The following is a 19891-nucleotide window of genomic DNA, read 5'->3' on the forward strand; positions in this document are numbered from 1 at the left end:
AAGTGTGATCTTTGCAAGTTTTCCCATCAATTCTGGATGCTATTCCACATCCTTTCAGTAAATTCCATTTCTGCTTAAGTTAGCCAGAGTCGATTACTTAGGTTTGCAACCAAGAGCCCTGATTGGTTTGGACACAGTTTCTGAGTTTTCAGTTTCTCGGTTCTGAGCTAACAATATTAACTATTGTTGCCTCATTCTTGATCACTATTATATAGAGCAGGGGTCCTCAAACTATGGCCCGCGGGCCACATGCAAATACAAATATTGTATTTGTTCCCATTTTGTTTTTTTACTTCAAAATAAGATATGTGCAGTGTGCATAGGAATTTGTTCATAGTTTTTTTTTAAACTATAGTCCGGCCCTCCAATGGTCTGAGGGACAGTGAACTGACCCCCTGTTTAAAAAGTTTGAGGACCCCTGATATAGAGCTTAGATATTAGAAACTGAAAAAGTAATACCATACAAGTGCTATAAGAATAATCAGGTTATATGAGGGGGAAAAGCTCACATATCTCCAAACTCTTGAAGAGACAATCTCCTGAGTATTAAAGAGCATACCTGTTCTGCATCCACATTCCACAGCACAATGGTGACATCCAGTGTCAGCTAGCTAAATCTCAGGTGACTGTGCAATTTACCTGGAAAGTGATGCACAGTATATCAAAAGACATGCATGTTAACACTGAGCCCAAGTAATAAGTTTTCAAGTAATAATCTAAGATTTTTAAAGTAGAACTAATTGTGTTCATTTGCAAATGCTACTCATTTGTATATACACAAATAATTATATCATAGCCAGTGCTATACAAGGCTCCTACATATGAAATAAAAGCAAGTTAGTTTGGGGGAAAAGGGATTGAAATATTGGTACAAACACAATCTACAAATATAGATTCTTGACAAAGTGCTGTGTCATTTACCAAGAAATCATTTTCCATATGCTCTCAAAATTAATCATTACAATACACTATCTATAGTTATTATCCATATATCTCTACCTATATCCCTGTATATGTATGTATAATGCAACCAAGTCACAGACAAATGATTTAAGTTTTCCAAGGCCATAACTTGACCTCATTACCTGAACCCAGATAGATTGATCACAAATCCAGGTTTATTTGTAATGAAATGATCTATCTATTTAGAATTTTGGAAATCAGCTGAAGATTTCACCCAGTGCCCATATGGCAACTAAATTGCAAAGAGGGGCAGGGGAATCACATGGATCCCTTCCCATTTGGAGAGGTGGGAGCAGGGCCCAGGGTCTATTGCATGCCCATCATATGAAGGCTAGGGTATTGTACCTTTAATAATCCTCACAAACACCCTGAGAGGTTGGTGTTATTAGTCCCATTTCACAGATGAGGAAATGAGGCTCAACACAACCAAGTGAAGACTGCTACTTCATAATGTCCATGGATCCCAACCTATGAGTCCTCTGGTTCTTTCCAGTTAACAACTTTGCCTCCTGTTGCATTCTGAATGGATTTCTAGGCCCAGTTTCTTGAGCCCAAGCTAGTTTAGCAATCAGAGTTTCCCAAAGCAAGTCACTAAGGAACAGTCAAGTACCTCCTGATGTGAGCTCCTAGGTGTGTCCTTCAGGAACCTGAGCAGACAGTGCTGTCCCCATGGATTTACCCCACAAACAGAAGGAGTATGGATTCATGTCTTCAAAACAGGGGCTTTGGACAAGGTGCTGCCCAAAAGACTTTGTTCTCCTTCCCCACTAGCTGGGTGGCCTTGGGAACCCTTTTAAACCCCTTAGGGCTCAACTGAAAATGTCAGATGACAATGCTAACTTCCCCTTAGAGTTACATGAGGATTAAATGAGGCAACACATAAAAAGTGCTCACTGGAGTATCTGACCCGTAATACACAGTTAAGGAATGCTAACTACTTAAATTCAAAGCTTCTTGTGGACATTGGTTAAAAGGACATCACTTGACAGTGTCAAGGATACACTCAGTTGACCCCACTCAATTCCTCTCCCATCAGCCAATTATTCCTCCTGCTTTGAGCTTTTCCATTAATAATCATTTCAAAGCTACTGATGATTTGTCAGTGAAAAAAAAAATACGAAAAGAAACAGATGTCAATGCCATATATCTCAGTCATTTGTAACATTGACAAGGAAAGTGTCCTTTTGGAAAATTTCTTTTGTGGCTTTATAAAACACTAGAGGCCCAGTGCACAAAAATTTGTGCACTCGAGGGGGTCCCTCAGCCCGGCCTGTGCCCTCTTGCAGTCTGGGACCCCTCGGGGGATGTCCACCTGCTGGCTTAGGCCCACTCCCTGGGGGATCGGCCCCAAGCTGGCAGTCAGACATCCCTCTGGCAGCCCGGCAGCCCTTGGGGGATGTCCACTTGCCAGCGGGGAGCAGGCCTAAGCTGTAGTCAGACATCCTTAGTGCTGCTGAGGAGGCAGGAGAGGCTCCCGCCATCACCGCTGTGCTGGCAGCCATCAGCCTGGCTTGTGGCTGAGCAGAACTTCCCCTGTGGGAGCACACTGACCACTAGGGGGCAGCTCCTGCATTGAGCTTCTGCCCCCTGGTGGTCAGTGTGTGTCATAGTGACTAGTCATTCCCAGTCTTTCTGCTGTTAGGGTCAATTTGCATATTACCCTTTTATTATATAGAATAGAGGCCTGGTGCATGGGTGGGGGCCAACTGGTTTGCCCTGAAGGGTGTCCTGGATCAGGGTGGGGGTCCCGCTGGGGTGCCTGGCCAGCCTGGGTGAGGAGCTGATGGCTGTTTGCAAGCTGGTCAAGCCCCCCAGTGGGGACCCTCACCCCATGGGGGTTTAGCTAGCCTGGTTTGCCCTGAAGGGTGTCCTGGATCAGGGTGGAGGTCCCCACTGGGATGCCTGGCTAGCCTGGGTGAGGGGCTGAGGGCCGTTTTCAGGCTGCCCACACCCTCTTCAGGGTGGGGGTCCCCACTGGGGTGCCTGGCCAGTCTTGGTGAGGAGCTGATGGCTGTTTTCAGACTGACCAAGCCCCCTGGCGACCAAAGCTCCCAGCCTTTCCTTTTTTTTTTTTTTTTTTTATTTGCTCCAGCTCCGTGGCCATGGCGACTGGAAGCAGGTATCTGGGGTTTATTTACCTTCTATAATTGAAACTTTGTTGCCTTGAGAGGAGGCAACAGCTGGCCAGGAAGCTTGGCTTCCTCCATTATTGGGGCAACCAAGCCTCTTGCTTGCTCCAGCTCCGTGGCTGCCAGCCGCCATCTTGGTTGGGTTAATTTGCATATGGTCGCTCTGATTGGCTGGTGGGCGGGGTTTAAGGCATAGCAAAGGTACGGTCAATTTGCATGTTTGTCTTTTATTAGTGTAGATTTTGAGTAGAAAACTCAGGGATATATAAAATAGTGATAACTTTCTAAACCCATCCTGGAATATTTTAGCTTCAATGTAATTTACTTAGTTTTAAAAATTACCCAGTGAGGGGGAAACAGACAATACCAAGTGTGGGTGAGGACACGGAGCTGGAGCTCCTGTCTGTTGCTGGTGGGAATGAAAAATGTGCCTCCACATTGGACAACCCTGGGTAGTTTCCTATGAAGTTAAGCACACACTGTACAACCCAGCAATCCCATTCCTAGGTGTTTACCAAGTGAAATGAAAGTTTATGTTCCATAAAACACAATGTTTATGATTGCTAAACACTAGAAAAAAATCGAATATTCATCAACAGGTGAATCCTACTCATCAATATAAAAGAATAAACTACTGTTACGGCCAACAATATGGATGAATCTCAAATGCATTGTGCTGACTGAAGATGGCCAAATCCAAAAGGATACATATTCTTTAGTTTCACTTATATAACATTCTAGAAAATTCTTTGGGGACAGAAAACAGATCAGTGGTTACCTGGGGACAGAAGTGAGGGAGAAGCTGACTACAAAGGAGAGCCAGGGTATTTTTTGGGGGGAGGAAGGGGGGTGATATAACTGTTCTATGTCCCCATGGTGATGGTGGTTCAATTATTGGAACCATTTGTCAAAACATACAAAACTGTACATTAAAAAAGGGAGAATTTATATACTTTTGTTTTAAAAAATAATCCAATAGTACCCTAAAAAAGCAAAATACAATTCAGATTTCAGAATCCAAGGATTTCACTGACTTTATCAGAACTAACTAGAAGCCACAATTAGCTTGATTTTCTTTTCTCCATTCAAATTATTGACCCCCAAAAAAGTAAATATAGGATTTCCATGCTTCTGAGTCCATTTTATGCACCAGTTTATTCTGTCCATTGGATTTCTTATTTGTTTGATTTTTAGATTCAATTGTTGATAGATTCTTGTGAAGGAAGCACTGATCCTGTCTCTTTAAAAAGGGAATTCCTGGAGGCCGAGAAAATGGCGGAGGCTTAGACGGACGTGTTGGTGCTTCGTCCCGGACCAGATAGGGGAGAGCAGCTGAAACGGGTAACAATCAGCCCGTTCAAGCTGGGGAGGTTCAGCTGAGAGACAGTCTGCAGCCAGGAAAGACAGAAAACTCCTAAAAAATGCGGATGGTTAGAGATTGAGGCTGAAACCTCCCTCTGGGCGCCAGCGCAGCGGCGAGACCGCGCCATCTCAGGCAGCGTTTACCAGCATCCAGAGATCGGCTACTAACCCGGAGGCAACGATTCGCAAACAGCGCGACTGCAAGAGCCAAGGGGAGACCTGCACCCCTCCACGGAAAGATTCAAGCAACAGCGGCCTCCTGATCACCACACGCTCTGCCTGGGGAACAGTTGCTGCATCTGAAGCTTCCCTCCACCAGCCAGAAGAGCCACCACAACTGTGAACAGCACCCATCAGAGGCCCTGCTATCAACAGAGGAGCCGCTGCTACCACAACCGCCCAAGGAGCAACCACAGACCGAGGAGCCACTGCCACCCAGGGAGCAGCCACTGCCACCTAGGGTCCAGCCACTGAACGATTCAACAACTAGTAATGTCAGTGAGATCAAACATGGGTAGACAAAGAAACCCCCAAAGGAAAGAAAAGGAGGACTCGCCAGAAAAGCAGCTAAGTGAGACAGAGATATGCAACATGACGGAAAAAGAATTCAGAATAAGGTTCCTAGAGTACATGCACCGGATGTTCAAGAAGCAAGAAGAAACAGATGAAAAACTCAACTACGTATGCAAGAAGCTAGAAGAAACAGATGAAAAAATCAACAACTTAAGTAAGTCCCAAGAAGAAATGAAGAGCGACTTAGCTGCAATAAAAAACACCATTGAAAGTATCAATAGTAGACTGGGAGAAGCGGAGGACCGAATCAGTGAATTAGAAGACAAGGAAGCAAAACACACTCAAACTGTACTGCAAATGGAGAAAAAAATTAAAAGACAGGAGGAGAGCCTAAGGGAACTCTGGGACAACATGAAACGAAGCAACATACGAATAATAGGGGTGCCAGAACAACAGAAAGATGAACATGGATTAGAAAACCTATTCGAAGAAATAATATCAGAAAACTTCCCTGAGGTGGGGAAGAAAAAAGTCACACAAGCCCAGAGAGTCCCAAACAAGGTGAACCCGAAAAGACCCACACCAAGACACATCATAATTACCATGGCAAATGTTCAGGATAAAGAGAGAATCCTACAGGCTGCAAGAGAGAGACGGAAAGTAACATACAAGGGATCTCCCATTAGATTATCAAATGATTTCTCAACAGAAACACATCAGGCCAGAAAAGAATGGACGGAAATCTACAAAGTGATGCAAAGCAAAGGACTGAATCCAAGAATACTCTATCCAGCAAGGCTATCATTCAAAATTGAAGGGGAAATAAGAAGCTTCACAGACAAAAAAGGGCTAAGGGAGTTTATCACCACCAAGCCAGCCATGCAAGAAATGCTAAAGGGACTGGTGTAAAAGAAGAAATATCAAGCTCAGAAAGAAAACAGCCACACACACACAAAAAAAAGAAATGGCTACAAACAAGTACCTTTCAATAATAACTTTAAATGTAAATGGACTAAATGCTCCAACCAAAAGACATTTAGTGGCTGAATGGATAAAAAAACATGACCCATACATCTGCTGTCTACAAGAGACCCACCTCATTGGAAAGGACTCACACAGACTGAAAGTGAAGGGATGGAAAAATATCTTTCACGCAAATGGAAAGGAAAAGAAAGCTGGGGTAGCAATACTTATATCTGACAAAATACATCTCAAAGTGAAGGCCATAACCAGAGATAAGGAAGGCCACTTCATAATACTAAAGGGATCAATACAACAAGAAGATATAACCCTGGTAAACATATATGCACCCAATGCAGGAGCACCCACATACATAAGAAAACTTCTGGAAGATATCAGGGGAGATATCGACAATAACACAATCATAGTAGGGGACTTTAATACACCATTGACATCACTGGATAAATCCGCTAGACAAACAATCAGCAAAGAAACAGCAATCCTAAATGACTCACTAGATCAGATGGACTTAATTGACATCTTCAGAACACTACACCCCACAGCTGCGGAATATACATTCCTCTCAGGTGCTCATGGGACATATTCAAAAATAGACCACATATTGGGTCACAAGCAAAGTCTCCACAAATTCAAGAAGATTGAGATCATAAAAAGCATCTTCTCAGACCACGATGGCATAATGTTAGAAATAAACTACAATAAAAACAACCCAAAATACTCAAACACTTGGAAGCTGAATAGCATGTTATTAAATATTGATTGGGTTACCGATGACATCAAAGAAGAAATTAAAAACATCCTGGACACTAATGACAATGAAAACACAACAATCCAAAACCTCTGGGACACAATGAAAGCAGTCCTGAGAGGGAAGTTTATAGCTCTACAGGCCTATCTCAAAAAACAAGAAAAAATGGTAGTTAATCATCTAACTCTACAACTCAAAGAATTAGAAAGAGAGCAACAAGAAAACCCCAGAGTGAGCAGAAGGAAGGAGATAATAAAGATTAGAGCAGAAATCAATGACATAGAGACCAAAAAAACAATACAGAAAATCAATGAAACCAAGAGCTGGTTCTTTGAAAGGATAAACAAGATTGACAAACCCCTCGCCAGGCTCACCAAGAAGCAAAGAGAAAGGTCCCAAATAAACCAAATCAGAAATGATAGAGGCGAAATAACAACAGACCCCACAGAAATACAAATGATTGTTAAACAATACTACGGGCAACTCTACTCCAACAAACTAGACAACTTGGAGGAAATGGACAAATTCCTAGAAAAATACAACATTCCAAAACTCAATCAGGAAGAATCTAAAAACCTCAATAGGCCAATAACTATGGAAGAAATTGAAGCAGTCATCAGAAAGCTTCCAGCAAACAAAAGCCCAGGGCCAGACGGCTTCACAGGGGAGTTCTACCAAACATTCAAGGAAGAACTAAAACCTACCCTCCTCAGACTACTACAAAAAATTCAAGAGGAAGGAACACTTCCAAGCTCATTCTATGAAGCCAGCATCACCCTAATACCAAAACCAGGTAAAGACATCACAATGAAAGAGAATTACAGGCCAATATCCCTCATGAACATAGATGCCAAAATCCTCAACAAAATCTTAGCAAATCGGATCCAGCAGTACATCAGAAGGATCATACACCATGACCAAGTAGGATTTATCCCAGAGATGCAAGGATGGTACAACATCCGTAAATCAATAAATGTGATACATCACATAAACAAATTGAAAGAAAAAAACCACATGGTCATATCAATTGATGCAGAAAAAGCATTCGACAAAATCCAACACCCATTTTTGATAAAAACTCTCAGCAAGGTGGGAATAGAAGGATCATACCTCAACATAATAAAAGCCATATATGACAGGCCCACAGCCAACATCATACTCAATGGACAAAAACTAACACCATTTCCCCTAAGAACAGGAACAAGACAGGGATGCCCACTCTCACCACTCCTGTTCAACATAGTACTGGAAGTATTAGCCATTGCAATTAGGCAAGACGAAGAAATAAAAGGCATCCAAATTGGAAAAGAGGAAGTAAAACTGTCCTTATTTGCAGATGACATGATATTATACATACAAAACCCTAGAGACTCCATCAAAAAGCTACTAGACTTAATACATGAATTTGGCAATGTAGCAGGATACAAAATTAACCCCAAGAAATCTGAGGCATTTCTATACACCAATAGTGAACTTTCAGAAAGAGAGATTAGAAAAACAATCCCATTTACCATCGCACCAAAAAAATTAAAATACCTAGGAATAAACTTAACTAAAGAGGTTAAAGACCTCTACTCAGAAAACTACAGGACGTTGAAAAAAGAGATAGAGGAAGACATAAACAGATGGAAGAACATACCATGTTCTTGGATTGGTAGAATCAACATCATTAAAATGTCCATACTACCCAAAGCAATCTATAAATTCAACGCACTTCCCATTAAAATACCAATGGCCTTCTTCAAAGATCTAGAACGAACTCTCCAAAAATTCATCTGGAATAAAAAAAGACCCCGAATAGCTGCAGCGATCCTGAGAAAGAACAAAGTAGGTGGGATCTCAATGCCAGATATCAATCTGTATTACAAAGCCACTGTTCTCAAAACTGCCTGGTACTGGCACAAGAACAGACATATAGACCAGTGGAATAGAATAGAGAGTCCAGAAATTAGCCCGAACCAATATGCTCAATTAATTTTTGACAAAGGAGGCAAGAACATACAATGGAGCCAAGATAGTCTCTTCAATAAATGGTGTTGGGAAAATTGGACAGATATATGCAAGAAAATGAAACTAGACCACCAACTTACACCATACACAAGAATAAACTCAAAATGGATAAAGGACTTAAATGTACGACAGGAAACCATAAAAATTCTAGAAGAATACAAAGGCAACAAAATCTCAGACTTATGCCAAAACAATTTCTTTACTGATACAGCTCCTAGGGCAGTTGAAACTAAAGAGAAACTGAACAAATGGGACTACATCAAAATAAAAAGCTTCTGCACAGCAAAAGAAACCATCAACAAAACAACAAGAAAACCCACCTCTTGGGAAAACATATTTGCCAACGTCATATCTGATAAGGGCTTAATCTCCAAAATTTATAGGGAACTCATACAACTTAACAAAAAGAAGATAAACAATCCAATCAAAAAATGGGCAAAGGATCTAAATAGACACCTTTCAAAAGAGGACATTCAGAAAGCCAAGAGACATATGAAAACATGCTCAAAGTCACTAATCATCCGAGAGATGCAAATCAAAACAACAATGAGGTACCATCTCACACCTGTCAGAATGGCCACCATCAACAAATCAACAAACGACAAGTGCTGGAGAGGATGTGGAGAAAAAGGAACACTTGTGCACTGCTGGTGGGAATGCAGACTGGTGCAGCCACTATGGAAGGCAGTATGGAGGTTCCTCAAAAAATTGGAAATGGAACTCCCATTTGACCCTGTGATCCCACTACTAGGAATATATCCCAAGAAACCAGAAACACCAATCAGAAAGGATATATGTAACCAGATGTTCATAGCAGCACAATTCACCATAGCTAAGATCTGGAAACAGCCTAAGTGCCCATCAGTAGATGAATGGATTAGAAAACTGTGGTACATCTACACGATGGAATACTATGCTGCTGTTAAAAAGAAGGAACTCCTACCATTTGCAACATCATGGATGGAACTGGAGAGCATTATGCTAAGTGAAACAAGCCAGTCAATGAAGGAAAAATACCACATGATCTCACTCATTCATGGATAATAAAGACCATTACAAACTTTTGAACAATAATAGATACAGAGGCAGAGCTGCCTCAAACTGATTGTCAAACTGCAGTGGGAAGGCCAGAGAGAGTTGGGGGGCGGGAGGGAGGGGAGTAAGAATTCAACCGAAGGACTTGTATGCATGCATATAAGCATAACTAATGGACATAAGACACTGGGGGGTAAGGGAGGGTAGGGGTTTGTCAAGGGCGGGGGGGAAAAAAAGGACACTTATGTAATACCCTTTGTAATACTTTAAGCGAAAAATATAAAAAAAAAAATAATAAAAAAATAAAAAAAAAAATAAAAAATAAAAAAAAAAAAAAAAAAAAAAAGGGAAAAAAAAAAAAAAAAAAAAAGTAAATATAGCAAAAAAAGCAGTAGTGGAATCAGCTTTGAACAACCCTAGTATTCCTTATCTGCTGATAGTAGTAGTATTTCTGCTATAAGAATAGTCAGTAAAACCTGACATTCAATATGGTGATAGAAACAAGGGAAATCTAAACATCTTAAGAAAAGTCAATTATAATTATTATTTACTAAAGTGGAAAAGTAGGAGGAAATATAGAAAAACTATGTAAGAATATTTGCAACAAGATTTAAATCTAATTCATGAACCTAGAACTCCTTGTCTCATCTATCCATCACTTTCCTAGTCATTTTCTAGATGCATAGCTGTTATCATTCTTCGCAGTTGCCCACTTGTATGTAGACTATCTGGCCAATGGCTACAGAGTCTGCTCAGATTGGCCACCGCCTGAAGCAGTGGTGACCCTGTGCTTGGCAGGCTCTACCCACCCTCTGGCTCCAGGAAGATGTCACTGATCTGAGGGCAGCATCCCACCAAAATCCAGGCGGTAACAGAAAAATACAAGGGTGAGAAGTAGCTTCTGTTCTGGTAAAACCAAGTTCCTTATACTAGATCACGTCAACAAATTTTATGATGAGTGAGCGCATCAAAATAATAAGATGCTTACAGCTCTTTGCTGATGGAGCCTTCCTCCAGAAAAGCATGCTCATGCCAATTTCAAAATCTATGAAAGTGAAAAGGATGAAGACAGATTCCTGCGATTGGTATGTGACTCTTAGGAGACATTTGAAAAGAGACTGGCAGTGTATGGCTACAAAAATGTCTGTCCTGGGAATGTTTAAACCCTGACCAAGTTAAAAAAAAAAAAAAAAAGATGTTACCAACAGAGACTGATCAATTCATCTAAACACAGATCATCAAAAGAGTAGTGTTCCCACCCAGGATTTTCAGCATGTTGTTTTGATATTTCAAAACAGCGGTTCTCAACCTGTGGATCGCGACCCCTTTGGGGGTCAAACGACCCTTTCACAGGGGTCGCCTAAATACATCCTGCATATCAGATATTTATATTACGATTCATAACAGTAGCAAAATTACAGTTATGAAGTAGCAGCGAAAATAATCTTATGGTTGGGGGTCACCACAACATGAGGAACTGTATTAAAGGGTCGCAGCATTAGGAAAGTTGAGAACCACTGTGTCAAACCAAAAAACTGAGCTCCAAGGATGCACAGTCAGCTTTGGAAAACTGTACTATTTAACCTAGAGTCCCTTGTTTGCAAATCTTAGAAGTTTAAAGAGAATCCTTTGCATTCTAAGTTGTCAATACAATAGATCTTCAAGTTATGTTAGTGAATTCTCCCCCACACCCTGAGTAGGAACTTGCAATTTCAGCCATAACATGCATTTAAAGACATATGTACAGTATTGTCTTCTCCTTAGTGTCACAGATTCTGCCAACTCTTTATAGAAGGGTTTCTCCTCAACTGGAGAAATCTCCTAAAGAAGCTCTGTAAGCATAAGCTGTCAAGTGTCACCTCCTAAAATGAATTTGCCGCTCAGTAGTTGGCACAGAGCAGGGTGAATGGGGTGTATGAGAAAACAGCTCTGACTGACTGCTGTCCAAGGTTCCTGATTGCTAAGAGAGGCATCCCAAAGCCAATGCCTATGCCTATGTGTTAGGAGGTTCTTGTTTGCTATTCTATAGGAAACACACAGAAAAACAGCACCACCTCACAGGAACCTGGGTCATTTACAACTTCTGTCTAGCTCCTAAAAAAAGACACAGAAAAAAAAAGGAGTGGCATTTCTTCTGTTTTGGATTTTCTCTGATCTACTAGTAAGAGCTCACATAGTGCCTGATTTTGTACATAAAAGAACAGGTATATCAGTTTCATTCTTTAGCACAGTCATAGAAACAACAGAATAATACAACTAAAAGCTTATAAATCTAGATACTCTCCCTCCTAATTATTGGCTAAAGGGTACGGATGATCCATGCTTTATGTTAAGTGTACCACTGAAATGTGTTACCAAGAAGCGCTCATATTTTGAAGAGTAATTCAGTTGTCACTGTTAGGTCTAAGGATCACCAAAATTCTCTTATTCTAAATGCATACATTTGGGATGAACCGTAGCAAAGGAGATGTATCTTCTTTACCAACATTAATGTCAAGCGTTAAACATCTCCCAAGTCCAACCTACATGACTGAATGGCCCTAGCTGGAGAGGCTCAGTGGTTGAGTGTTATTGATTCCTGGTCAGGGCACAAGCTCAGGTTGTGGTTCAGTCCCTGATCAGGGTGGTGTATAGGAGGAAACTGATCGATGTTTTTCTCTCTTACATCAATAATGAGGTTTACTGTTCACAATTTTCATGGGAGTATCACAGAAAGACCAGTTATGTCACGTTCAGGAAAGGTCGGCAATCCATACCAGGAATACAAGTAAGAGGTTGGCGCCAATCAGTTATTTTCAAATTATGCTACCAAGGAAGCTTAGACCAACCTGTCTGTCTTACCACCTAAATGTAATTGCAGAAATGAGTCACAGCCATACAGCAGAATGAATATTAGCAATAAAAACAAGCCAATCACTGAAACATGCTACAACCTGAATGAACCTCAAAAACATTATTTTAGGTGTAAAAAGCCAGATGCTGATGACCAAATATTGTATGATTCCATTTGTATAAAATGTCCAGAAAAGTCAAATGTAAAGAGACAGAAAGTAGATTAGTGGCTGCTGGGGCTGAGGGTCAGTGAGGGTCAGTGGGGTCTTTTTGAGATAATGAAAATGTTCTAAAGTCGGATTGTGGTAATGGTTGTACAATTCTGTAAATTTACTAAAAATCATTGAATTATACACTTGAATATATTTTTCAGTCTATAAATTATACCTCTACTAAAGCTGTTTTTTAAAAAGAGCAGAAAAAAAGAGGGGAGGCAAGAATGCCTTGAATAAAGCTACTCTTTACCTCTGGGAGGAAATATAATTACTGTCATAATATACAGGAAAATATAATTTGATAATAGAATTTTCTCAATTTGAAGGTTTTCATTCATTTTTTCCTCCTAAATTATTGACATCAACTACTAAAAGTTTAGTTTTTATTATATTTATATAAAATTGATATTTAGCTATTTTAGGTTTAACATCTCAGTATTTCATAATACTAGTTATAACCCCAGAATGTTAGGCCTCCAGGACGATGGGCAGGTACAACCACTCTGTAGGGCAGAAAGGCAGGGAATGCGTGGTTAGAGGCAAAACTGGGAAAACAAAAACCTTGCCCCCAGGGTAACTTATCTTCCCTTAGCACAGTGATGGCGAACCTTTTGAGCTCTTTTGAAAAACCCTAACTTAACTCTGGTGCCGTGTCACATATAGAAATTTTTTGATATTTGCAACCATAGTAAAACAAAGACTTATATTTTTGATATTTATTTTATATATTTAAATGCCATTAAACAAAGAAAAATCAACCAAAAAAATGAGTTCACGTGTCACCTCTGACAACGCGTGTCATAGGTTCGCCATCACTGCCTTAGCATATCACTGGTCATGTGACCTTTTCTTCCCTAATGATAACTCTAGGCCTCAGCTGTATTTCAGCTCCAGGTCCAGAAAATCAGCAAAACCAAACGAGTGGCACTGTGGCTACCTCAGGACCAGCTACATTGACTAATGACCCCCCCCACCACCTACCCCTCACCCCCTCACTCCCCACCCCCCCCCCCCCACTTCTCCCACTCTGCCCTGGCACCAACCAATCAGTAGAGACCAGGACCCTCGAGGAGCACAACTGAAATGCTGATGAATATTCTATTAAGACCCTCCCTGAGGCCTCCCCTAAGATTTCCACCTGCAAGACAAAGGACCCAGTGCATTCTCCCTCTAAAGAGCACACCCTTGCCATTCCCCCACTGGCACGAATCCTCCAACCTCTAAGGGATCACATGAGACTTGCAGCCAGGGGAACAATGGGAAGCTCATCCTGGGCTTACCCCTGAACTGTCTCTAAGGCCCCCTTTTCTCTGACTTCCCAGTGAGCCAGAGCAGCACAGCCTACACTCTCCTGTGCTTTTTCTATGCCCTTTCTTGTTTCACTGTCCCAAGTATATTCTGGCTGCCATCATTGACCCAATGTCGGTGCTGGGCAGCCCTTCCCTTTGGATATCCCATCCCCCATTCCCTTTCCCTAAATAAATTCAATTTTCTTTAATCACCGTCTGAGATGGCTATTTAGCCTGCCTGGGTGCATCATTCACCATATTCACCTTTCAATATTAAACCCAGAATACATGATTCCTAAGTTCTTCCCCAATCTGAGCAAAAGAGAAAACCACTTTTTCCACCCTCTTATTGCTTGGCACTGATTGCCTGTGTACCTCTTTCCTCTGCGGTTGCCCAATTTTCTGAACCAGCCAACACCATAGGTTTTGGAGGCCTGAATAGGCCCACTGGTCTCCAGGTGCTCAACGACTACCTGCGGCCAAGAGCCAGATCCATCGAGGGCTCTGTGCCATCACACGCAGACGTGGCAGTATTTGAAGCAGTGTCCGGCCTACCACCTGCCGACGTGTATCATCCCCTATGTTGGTTTAATCACATCAAGTCCTACAAGGCCAGCCTGCCCGGAGTGAAAACAGCTTTGGATGAGTATGGCCCTGCTAATGTGGAAGCCACCACAGGGAGTGGAGCTGCAGATACTAAAGGCGATGATGACATTGATCTCTCTGGATGGGATGAGGAGGAGGAAAGTGAAGAAGGGAAGAGGCTAAGGGAAGGATAGCTTGGGCAGCATGAGTCAAAGAAAGCCAGAAAGCCTGCACTTGTGGCCAAGTCTTCCATCTTATTGGATGTGAAATGGGGGATGACGAGATGGAAATGGCAAAATTAGAGGAGCATGTCAGGAGCATTCAAGCAGACTGCTTGGTCTGGGGCTCTTCTACACTGGTTCTAGTGGGGCGTGGAATTTTAAAAACTTTAAATAATCTTGTGTAACAGAAGAAGATAAAGTTGGGAATAGACATGCTGGAGGAGTGGATCGCTGCTTTTGAGGACTATGTGCAGTTTGTGGATGTGGCTGCTTTCATGATCTAAATCCATTCTGGATCATTGCCCTTAAATAAAAGCTTGAAATATAAAAAAAGAAAGAAAGAAAGAAAGAAAACACTGATCTGAATAACACACAAGTTCCTTTACAAATTATTTAAATCAGTGTAAGACAATATGTGGTTTGAAACTGAGCTGGTTTAAATCACTGTCAAAACTGATGATCATTGATATGGTTCCTATTCTATGGTCTCAGAGTCCTGGAGGATTCCAATGTGTGTCAATTCCACGAGGACAGGAAGGTGAGCTATTTACACAGGGCTGGGTCCCCCTGAGTCTCCAACACAGAACACGGTGCCCTACAGGAGGGGCACTCAGTAAATACTGGTTCAATGGATGCATTAATAAGGCGGAAACCCAGACACACCAAGTATTTTCTGAAATTGAATGGAAACACATACAGGCTCTTGTTTTCCAAACGCAGGTAAATTTTCATGCTTGTAAAATGTAAGTTCACTTAAACGTGTAAATTGATAGTAACATTTTGCCATTATGAACTTTTTTCAATGAATACATGCTCATGTGATTTTGATGTAAATATCTCAGTTCAAAAGTTTTGAAACAACTACTTCTAAAGACTTTTAAATTCCCTCCAAAATCTTCAAAAAATTTTTTCCCTTTTCTGTCCTTAGCCCAGACAAATAAACATACACTTCACTTTTCAGTTTTAGCCAAACCTAGCTTACTTTTTCATCTTTGGCCGGTACTTGGATTAGGACTCAAGCCCACTCGATGTCCAGCACATTGTAACCCATAACCTGCTTGTATTGATTCATAGAACCATCAAGGTGAATAAATAATACAACTGAAATAGTGACTATTTCAAAAGCCTCTTTGTAGTTAGAACAGGTTTAAGTCATTTCACAAATCACAAAGATAGGCTCCTTCTTATGAAGTTTGCCTGGGTCCCAGGAAGTGTAAACTGTTTTCATTCTTTCTGTAAACCGAGGGGCCCCAGGGAGGGCATTCCCTGCCCAGGCACACATTCCTCCGAGTCAGCGACCTTCACTATCCAGGAGTGTGGGGGGTGGGGGCGGGGGCAGCCCAGCAACAGGAAACAACAGCACCAATTGTGTCTGTCCAGGTACCTGAGACTCCAGCTCAGATCAAATTTCTGGAAAACCAGACTTCTGCAGAGCTGAATATTTAATAGTTAGGTAAAATCAAAAGGACAGACTATCTTTTTTCCCCCTCTTGCAAATGCAGAATGCAGTAATTCCCCTCTGCATTTCTCTGCTTCACCTAGTCTATATATACCAAGAAAGTAAAGGAGGTTTGGATTCCTAAAATAAAACAATATAGTGTAATGGAGAACAGGCACAGTTTCAGTTATATTTGGGACTCATTGCTTCTCCCAATCTATACAGTATATTTACAGGCAAATATACTCTATATGGGCAAAAGTGGGTTAATAGTTGTTCGTATGGGAAAAGACATGCAGGTTATGACAATAGTTTTATTTACTCAAAAGAATGTCACAATGGCACAGTAGATCTACTTTTGCCCATCTGTGTGTGTGAGTGTGTGTGTGTGTGTGTGTGAATGTGTGTGTATTTTTCTTTTTTCATCACAAAGAGGGTTGAAAACCACAGCCATGTCATCATCTCATCTACAAACCAGCCTTGTGCGGTCCTGTACTAGCCTTTCAGGAAGGTAACACTGCGCCTCTGCACAACTTCAGGGCTCTGGAGCTTCCAGCTCTAGCATCCCACCACAGCACACCTGCAGCTACAGACTCCCGCAGGAATGAATGAAGGGCAAGACAACCACCTTCCTTCATTCATTCGTCTGGGCTCTTAATTGAGGGAGCAGTGACCTGCCAGAGCCGCCACCTGGGGATTCACAGGTGACAGCAAGCTTTCCAGAGGGCTTTCTCCCTGGTCTTGACAACAGAAGCCGCGGGGGCCTCTGGCAACCAAAATAACCTGGTGTTCACCGGGCTAAGGAGGACTTATCTTTGCTCTTGCAGCGGTTCTCAACCTGTGGGTCGCGACCCCTTTGGCGGTTGAACGACCCTTTCACAGGGGTCGCCTAAGACCATCCTGCATATCAGATAGTTACATTACGATTCATAACAGTAGCAACATTACAGTTATGAAGTAGCAACGAAAATAATTTTATGGTTGGGGGTCACAACATGAGGAACTGTATTTAAAGGGCCAGAAGGTTGAGAACCACTGCGGGGGTGGGAGCTTGGGGGATAGGAGGTCTGGGGAAGCTACTTTCTCTTCCCGGAGAAGCAGAAACTTCTGGCCTGGGAATCCGAGCACAGAAGACCGCTTTACCTGGAGGTATACTCTCCTCACAAGGGCCCCTCATAGGGACTTGTCCCTGGTGAACTGAGCTGCGCTGGTGAACCGGCTTCAAGGGCACCTGGATGCCCGCCCACCTGGGGGTGACCTGGCGCGCGCTGGGGGCGCAGATCGCCTACCTTGGAGGGCGCTGAGAGCGCGCGGGGTTCGGCGCCGCTCCACCCCTGGGATCTCCCGCCGGGTGGACTCGGGGGCCCTGGGAGCTCCTCGGGGACAGATCTGCTCCTCCCGGAAGGGCGCGCCAGGGGCAAAGTCCGGCGTCCCCGTGGCTCCGGGGAGGAGCCTGGGCTCCCGCCGCGCCCAGACGCACACTCCCTGCTCCACGAACCCCGGGATGCGCTGCCTGCACCCCAATACTCGCCTCCTGAACACCGCACACCTCTCAGTAGAGATATAAGGGGGATTGTTTATAAAGAAGGTTCTGTTTGCACTCTAAGTTCATAAACTTTTATTTTTGTTGTTTATAATTAAACTTTATATTTTGGAGTAATTTTAGATTCACTTAAAAGTTGCAGAGACAGCACAGAGTGCCCTAAATCCCTCAGCTGGTGTCCCCTAATATTCATGTCTTTCATTACCTGGTACCTTTGTCAAAACTATGCTAAGTGAAATAAGCCAGTCAATGAAGGAAAAATACCACATGATCTCATTCATTCATGGATAATAGAGACCATTATAAACTTTTGAACAATAATAGATACAGAGGCAGAGCTGCCTCAAACAGATTGTCAAACTGCAGCGAGAAGGCCAGGGAGGGTGGGGGGGCAGGAGGGAGAGGGGTAAGAGATCAACCAAAGGACTTGTATGCATGCATATATGCATAACCAATGGACATAAGACACTGGGGGGTAGGGGAGGCCAGGGACTGTCAAGGGCGGAGGGAAAAAAAGGACATATATGTAATACCTTTTGTAATACTTTAAGCAATAGAAAAAAAATAAAATAAAAAAACTAAGACATTAGCATTGTCCATACAAGTAACTAAACTCGACTTCATTCTCGTTTCACTAGTTTCCCCTAATCTCCTCTGGTCTGTGACAGTTTCTTAGCTTCTCTTGTTTTTGTTCGTTTGTTTGACTTTGACAGTTTTGAAGAATTCTGCTAAGCTGTTCTGCTAAGATTTCTCTGTTTGGTTTTGTCTGATGTTTTCCTCCTGAGGAGACCATGGTGATAAATTTGGTGAAGGAAGACGGCAGAGGTGAAGTGCCTTTCTCATCATAGCGTCTATGGGGGCACATGATAACAATAGGACCCAGGACTGGGAATGGCAACCTTAGTCACTGGGTTGAAGCAGTGCCTGCCAGGTTTCTCCAAGGCAGTTACTCTTCTCTGTCACACTCTCTTCTTTGGATGAAGGTCACAAATCCAGCCCACACCCAAGAGGAGGGAGGGGGAAATAAAACTCCACCTGCTGGGTGGGTGGGGGTATCCACACATATTACCTGCAATTATTCTACCAGGAAGATTTGTTCCTTCTCTCCCACTTACACTATTCAACCATTTACTGATGTCAGTATGGACTCATGTATACTTTATACTTTGAGCTGTAATTTATACTAGATTATTTATTTTGTTGCTCAAATTGTTCTAGCTTTGGCCATTGGGAACTCCTTTGGGTTGGCTCCTGTGTCCCTTTGAAAGTTCCTCAAGTATTAGGTCTGGGGGGGGCGGGGGATAATTAACTATTTGATCCACCCTCTCGTATTGAACAGTGTTGGAAAACTGCAGCCTACATCCCCCAATATCTGAGGGCTTTTCAGAATCTCCCTGGGAATCCTATGATTACTGAGTCCCAACCCAGTAAGAGAAAAAGAAATGGTGTGTGTGTGTGTGTGTGTGTGTGTGTGTGTGTGTGTGTGTGATGAGCTTGAGGATTGGGCCCCAATTGGAGAGGTGAAAATTGATGTTTCTTAGGTAAGTTTTGGTTAAGTTACCCTTGTGGTTCTATTAAATAGATAAATGCATGTTTATAGACAAACCTGTTCCAAACTTAGCCATGGATGTTTATAACAACTTTAAACATTGGAGAAATCCAGCGGTTGAGGATCCTTTGTTACATTGCTTTGGTTTGCTCATGTTTGCATTTGCAAGTTGGTCCCATAAACACCACATTTCCTCCTTCTGAGCTGGGATCTGGCTCAGTCCTGCTTTCTGAGATCCTATCATCTCTTTTCCTGGCTTAACACTTCTTGGAGAGGGATATGTACCCCTATTGTCCAGGTAAACACAGGATAGATGGCCCAGTGAGTAATCCAGTACCACAGAGCTAAGCAATTTTCTATATTTCAAGTATTTTTTGACAAAGTTGCTAAAAGTAATCATAGTTAAGAGAAAAAAAATTGTATTTAAGCCCCAGAGGAAATTGACAAGCTTAGAGGGGAGGGTGAGATTTCCATGCAC

The 19891-nt window shown here is 42.3% G+C and overlaps 1 protein-coding gene and 1 pseudogene across 3 annotated transcripts in view; one reads left to right on the forward strand and one right to left on the reverse strand.

Moving 5' to 3' along the window:
• Positions 1-17738, reverse strand: part of CCDC68 (coiled-coil domain containing 68) — a 56092-nt gene extending 38354 nt beyond the window's left edge. For 2 of the 3 annotated variants that reach the window (XM_070420321.1, XM_070420319.1), the window contains exons 1-2: positions 17611-17738; positions 560-639 (exon numbers count right to left, since the gene is read on the reverse strand). The gene's annotated coding sequence lies outside the window, so the exon portion shown is untranslated. The remainder of the gene's footprint in view (positions 1-559; positions 640-17610) is intronic. The other variant, XM_070420320.1, reaches the window with a different exon arrangement.
• LOC139013476 (elongation factor 1-beta-like) lies at positions 10696-15167 on the forward strand (annotated as a pseudogene).
• Positions 17739-19891: the final 2153 nt, after the last annotated feature.

Source organism: Myotis yumanensis, unplaced genomic scaffold, assembly GCF_028538775.1.
Source record: "Myotis yumanensis isolate MYYU_CA2020_CCGP unplaced genomic scaffold, mMyoYum1.0.hap1 SCAF_7, whole genome shotgun sequence".
Taxonomy (NCBI): Eukaryota; Metazoa; Chordata; class Mammalia; order Chiroptera; family Vespertilionidae; genus Myotis; species Myotis yumanensis.